General features: G+C 42.4%; 1 protein-coding gene across 2 annotated transcripts in view; it reads right to left on the bottom strand.

Annotated features, from left to right (window-relative positions):
• ACLY (ATP citrate lyase) overlaps positions 1 to 5,513 on the bottom strand; it is a 119,768-nt gene extending 114,255 nt beyond the window's left edge. For both annotated transcript variants that reach the window (XM_063458892.1, XM_063458891.1), the window contains exon 1: positions 5,417 to 5,513. The gene's annotated coding sequence lies outside the window, so the exon portion shown is untranslated. The remainder of the gene's footprint in view (positions 1 to 5,416) is intronic.
• Between the last annotated feature and the right edge of the window lie 487 nt (positions 5,514 to 6,000).

Genomic DNA, 6,000 nt, shown 5'->3' on the forward strand with positions numbered 1-6,000 from the left:
GGGGGTCTGTGTGGGGAGGTGACCTGGAGGGGGCATGATTTCTTTAAGAGGATTGCCACTTAGTTGTGTTTACCTGAGTTTGAGTTGGCTCAGTGGCAGGCCTTAAAGTGTCAGCTCAGGAGAGAAAAAGGGACACGTGTCCGAGTAGTGGGTCTCCGGTAGAAGTATTATGTCTGCTTTGGTGCGGTTGGCCCATCGCATGAGTTGATGTAGTTTTGTGGGGTTATTTAGCCCTTTGCAGTTTGTGGAGATGCCAACTAACCTGACTTGCATGGTAGTGTGGTGGGTGTGACGCAGTGGTATGGGGGAGAGGAGAAACCAGCCCCCCAGCTGTGTATGGTTCCCAGTGTCCCCAACTAGAGGGTCTGTCTTGTAGCCCACCAGTGAGACCAATTTAAAAACAACATAGAACACATAGAACAATTAACAAATAATAATAACTGCCTGGTCTTAGGTTTTGTGCCAGGCTAAATGGTGTGGGGTGTGCGGGTTCATCCTGACTTGGATGGTACGTGTAACTCTTGTCCCGGATGTTATGGGACATAATGCGGGGTGGCTCAATGACTGATTGCTCCCTGCTCGCGCCCACCTATTTCGGAATTTTGACTAAATAGGGGGCGCGGCTTTACGAGGCTCCCGGCGCTGGAACGAGGTGAGTAAAAAGGGCTGCCTGGAGTGTCCCTTTAAGAATGATCTGATATCTAATAATTACTTACCTGGTGTCACTCAGATCATGCAGCAAAAGCCCCAAATAGAACACATCCCAGTGTTGACAATACCGACACCTTATTTTCTAAACATATCAAATGAATACTAGAGCACACTGTAATGCAGTTTTACAGACGTTAGCCCTTTGTATAACTTTTATTTTGTTTAAAGAGCCCCACTGGGCATTTTTATTTAGGACCCCTCCTTATAAACCTGCAAATAAAGATTAAAGAGACCTGGAATACTGCACCAGGTTAAGTTTCCATCTGGGAGGCTATTGCACGTGCACGACAAAACCCTGTACTGCGCCAGTCAGCATCTCATTAAATCAATGCATCTCTGTGGAACGTTCTGCGCCTGCATGCGGAGTGTAAAGACGCTGAATGTAGGTGCTGCACTGAACTAGGATTCACCTCTAGTGGCAGTATGAGCGACTGTCACTAGAGGCGTTACTTGGCAGCAATGTACACACTGCCTTTTTTTCTGAAAAGGCAGTGTACATTGAAAAGCCTACTGGGACAGGATTAACTAGACTACACTACACTACACTACTTTAAGCTGTAGTGGGTATGGTGACTATAATGACTATAGAGAAACGTAGTAGCTTCCCTTTGGGTAGTCCCCACTCAGGGCTCAAAAATGTTTTTGCTCACTTGTGCCATTAGAAAAATAACCTATACAATTTGCATAACATACTGATCCCACCCATAAGGGTAGTCCAGAACTGAATTACCAGCAAGCCATTTCTGCACGAGAGAGATACCGAAAACCCAGACCATTGTTTTGGCCTTCTTTGGGCCTTCTCAGCAAGTTGTAGCTGATACTGATCTAAGCACAGTGAGCATGGGGTCCACATCTGGATTACCCTTTAAGCTTAGGGAGAGCCCAAGCAAATGCATTGCAACAAAAACAGAGAATATGAGAACTCTGAGAATTGGCACAAGCTTGGAGAAACTCCAAGTAGTGTAGTGTACACATTACAGGGTCGCCATTAGGGATCGTCCGATTATCGGTTTTACCGATATAATCGGCCAATATTCTGTATTTTCGGCAATATCGGTATCGGCCAATATACAGTCAGGTCCATAAATATTGGGACATCGACACAATTCTAATCTTTTTGGCTCTATACACCAACGCAATGGGTTTGAAATGAAACAAACAAGATGTGCGTTAACTGCAGACTTTCAGCTTTAATTTGAGGGTATTTACATCCAAATCAGGTGAACAGTGTAGGAATTACAACAGTTTGTATATGTGCCTCCCACATTTTAAGGGACCAAACGTAATGGGACAATTGGCTGCTCAGCTGTTCCATGGCCAGGTGTGTGTTATTCCCTCATTATCCCATTTACAAGGAGCAGATAAAAGGTCCAGAGCCAAAAAGATTAGAATTGTGTCGATGTCCCAATATTTATGGACCTGACTGTAGATACCGAAATTGACGATAATACATACCATGACCGCCGGGCTCATTACAAGCCCAGTGGTCCTGGGGGGCTGCCGACGGCTCAGTACATGCCACTGGACCACCAGGGATTAACTTACCCCCCTCCCTGGCCAGGCAACAAGCCAGGGAGGGGGGACAAAAAATTAAAATAAAAACAAATATTAAACATTAAAATAAAAAATGCCCTCCCTCTCCCCCCATTTTACACAAATCACATACAAACACTACATTGCATTATATACACATTACACACACTGCACTCACTTTACGCACACTACACACACACACACTGCATTCACTTTACACACCACACACTACATTCACTATAAACACACACATACACACACTCTGCATTCATTATATACACAGTACACAGTCACTGCATTAACTATACACACTACACAAACAGTCACTGCATTAACTATACACACTACACAAACACACCCTGCATTCATTATATACACACACAGCTCCACTGTCTAAACACACTGCATCCACTGCATGTGGCTTGTATATTTTGTGCATTTACCTTTTAGAAATAGTTTATTTTTTCAAAATGGTAAATGCACAGAATATCGACAAGTTGTCGGCTATCGGCCTGAAAGTTAACAGATTATCGGTATCGGCTCTAAAAAGTCAATATCGGTTGATCCCTAGTCGCCATGTGCCCATTGTAGGTGCCGGGTGTGCATTATTGTGGTGCTGTTTGTGGATTGTCTTGTCTGCTCTCCTGTCCTACTGATCCTCTGTACCAAGTACGTGGGATTGTCAATGGATCCCATTACAGTGTCACCTGTTGGTTGAGACTGGTGTTGCAACTGTTATGTGCACTAACTAAATAGCAAGGCTCATTAATTTGCATATTATGGCTTATGCAGGCTGAGTACATATTTATATCAGTGTTTGCCTTACCCACCACTTTAAAGGATTCATAGCAACACAAAATAATATTTTATAGTCTATTACTTGGTATCTCTACATTGGAATGTTTAAGTTATTTGTATATCTCCCCATATATTTAATGGAGAGCTTCTTATGGATATTCCTTATTCAGAATAAAGTAGTATGTGGTAGTTCCATTAGGAACTGTGTGTTCTGTCTGGTTCTTTAAGAAATTCCAATAGTAGGTTTGTCAGCCTTGCTTGCTCACTGCACTGCAATATTGCCAGGTTCTGCTGTCCCTTCCTTGGGAGGAGGGTGGCAGTATCTTTGGATCTGCCACAATTGAGCTAATCACTTGGCCCGTAAGACACAATTGTCTTTGTAAACCTCCAAGCAGAAAGGTTGATACCGGCCTTCTAAGGACCTGCTCCAGAGGGTAGTGGGGTGAGTTACTACCCAGCCTGACAGGTAACATAGAAGTGACAATACTTGCCTCCTGCTCCAGTGGGAGAGCTCTTTGCCTACCCGGCCCTGGCCACAACCCGCTACTTGTTCTTACCTACCTCTTCAGCCTGAATTCATTGAGATCCCCCTACTGAGACCAGCATCCTGGAGGAGATAAAGTTACTTACTGACTTGACCCCAGTCTCAGTGAGGATCCCTTCTGGATGATAAACACAGAGGAAAGGTTGATCCAGGGATTTATATAAATCACAACATATAACCAGTAAGAGAGTGCATTGTTATGGCTAGGGATGCCAAGTACACAATGTACCCTCTTGCAGCAGGTGCTTTCTATATGCTACAGGGAAGAACTTCACATGTATGCCGCTTCAGCACAAAGAAGATACATTGGTGCAGGAAAACATGGTACTTCTGGCAATCCTAACTTTTATCAGTATCCTCAAGGTAATGTTGTAGCAGCACTTGCCTACAGATCACAGTTGCCAAGTCTAACCTCTGCCACTTGTTAAACTAGTTAGAACATTATGAAGCAAAGCCAAGGTTTTCTGTTTGCATACAGGCAGATATCTTATAAAATGAGTATAAACAAGCAAAAAAATGGAGCCTAAACAATGTTTTGAATCTTAAAATGCTGTAATGATCTAGGTCATCAGCTATTAATTTGGAAAAAGCGCTCCAAGATAACATTAAAATAACTGGTTCTTTATTCTGCTAAACGGAAGGAATATTACTGCAACAGATCCAAAACCTCCACCTCTTTTAAAATAAGAAGGCAAAATTATTGCTATTGGGAATAGGATAACCAATGTATAGATCCTTCATCAGCAAATTAAATATGTTGTACTAACAGGTTATGCATTTATGTATACATTAAAACAGCTCTGTCACTTCTGAGATTTTCATGATAGAATTTATAAAGAGGTCTTTGAAATTCCAACTCAGTCAAAAGGTAGGTACTACGTTGTCTTCTGTAAGTGGCAGCATTTCCTTTACCATTGACCCTACTTTAAGGGATTACTCCAAGCACCATGACCACCCCAGTAATCAGAAGTGGTCATAGTGCTTAGAGACATTATTTGTGTGCCATGTATGATATTAAGTACATTAGAACCCATTCATTCAACCATACAAAAAAATTAAAAACCAAGTATGATAGGGAAAGACATCGGTCCTGGGTTTTGGGGTGGTTGTAAAAGGATACATGAAGATAATTACAATGGTGTAGGTATGGAGTACTGGGGATGGTAGTTACCCTGAATTTGTGTAAGCCTAAAAACGTGTGTGTGCCTTCAAGCTGACATTTATGAAATAAAACATGTGATGGGCCAGCGCTATACATGAAGTATGGGGAGACTTTATGGCACTGGCAGAAAACCTGTAGCAGTGCAGCTGTTGTGTACTTCAACTCCCATGAGACTCAGCCAGCCAAATGTATTTATTTATAAAATATTTTGCCAGGAAAGATACACTGGGATTTCTCTCGTTTTCAAGTATGCCCTGGGTTTCAAGGATGCAAGTAGTCTACACAGATTAAGTGTCGCAAGTTACCTGTGTCGGTGTGGGGTGATTGAAGGGAATATCTGCCATGTTCTGGTATAGAGGAGGGCATTAGGAAGGATGCTGTCTACCTGGCAGAGGTATGCTGACTGGTACAAGAGGGAGCCTTGGGGTGGCAGAATAATTAGGGGTTAATTAAGTCCATATCTTATTGAAGGCCAACTAATATAGCATCTATGGGTCCTGATATTAAGAAATGTAAGAATGTTGCTTTGTCATGCACATAGTTTCAGTGCATAGAATAGTTCATAATTAATGCACAGAGCAACCTCCTGTCTCGATTCTACAGAAGGATGTGATGGGTCAGTCCCTGGACAATGTGTATCAGTTTGTACTATAGTAGTCAGTACTCACCGGCTCTGGCTGTCCTATGAAAATCTCCTCACCGCTCTAGCTCCTTTTGTGCTGCCTCTAAACCCCCTCTTCCTAGTGCCTCTCCTCACCCATCTGCTGATATGGGTACATCAACGAGAGGCCCTGCCATTGGCTCCTCAGACACCACGTGTTAGCACTGCCAACCGTCAACCAATGAGTAAGCACCTCCTCTCCCCACTGTTTAGCCCTCCCTGAACACGTCAGCTTGCCTGCCGTGAGGATGTCGGGAGGTGTAGTTTTACAACATTGTACCTATAATACAGTAATAATAATGCTGGTGATGAAGACGATAACAGCAGCAACAATACAAAACGAAAGAACACACAGCTCACCCACTGTTTCGTGTTTTGCTTGTTATCTGATAACTGATGTTCGAAAGAACATGTTTCTGTTTTATAGGTAGATTACTGCCAATTCCACTATGATAATAATCTAGTCCACAGACAACTTGCTGGAAACTAAAAAAATTTTTTTAGATTTATTCTATTTTTCATGTTTGATGTTAGCAATTGAATAGTTTATTTCTTATTTGTTTCCTTTCATAGTACATTGTTATAGAATTA

This window comes from Pelobates fuscus, chromosome 6 (genome assembly GCF_036172605.1).
Source record: "Pelobates fuscus isolate aPelFus1 chromosome 6, aPelFus1.pri, whole genome shotgun sequence".
NCBI classification, from domain to species: Eukaryota; Metazoa; Chordata; class Amphibia; order Anura; family Pelobatidae; genus Pelobates; species Pelobates fuscus.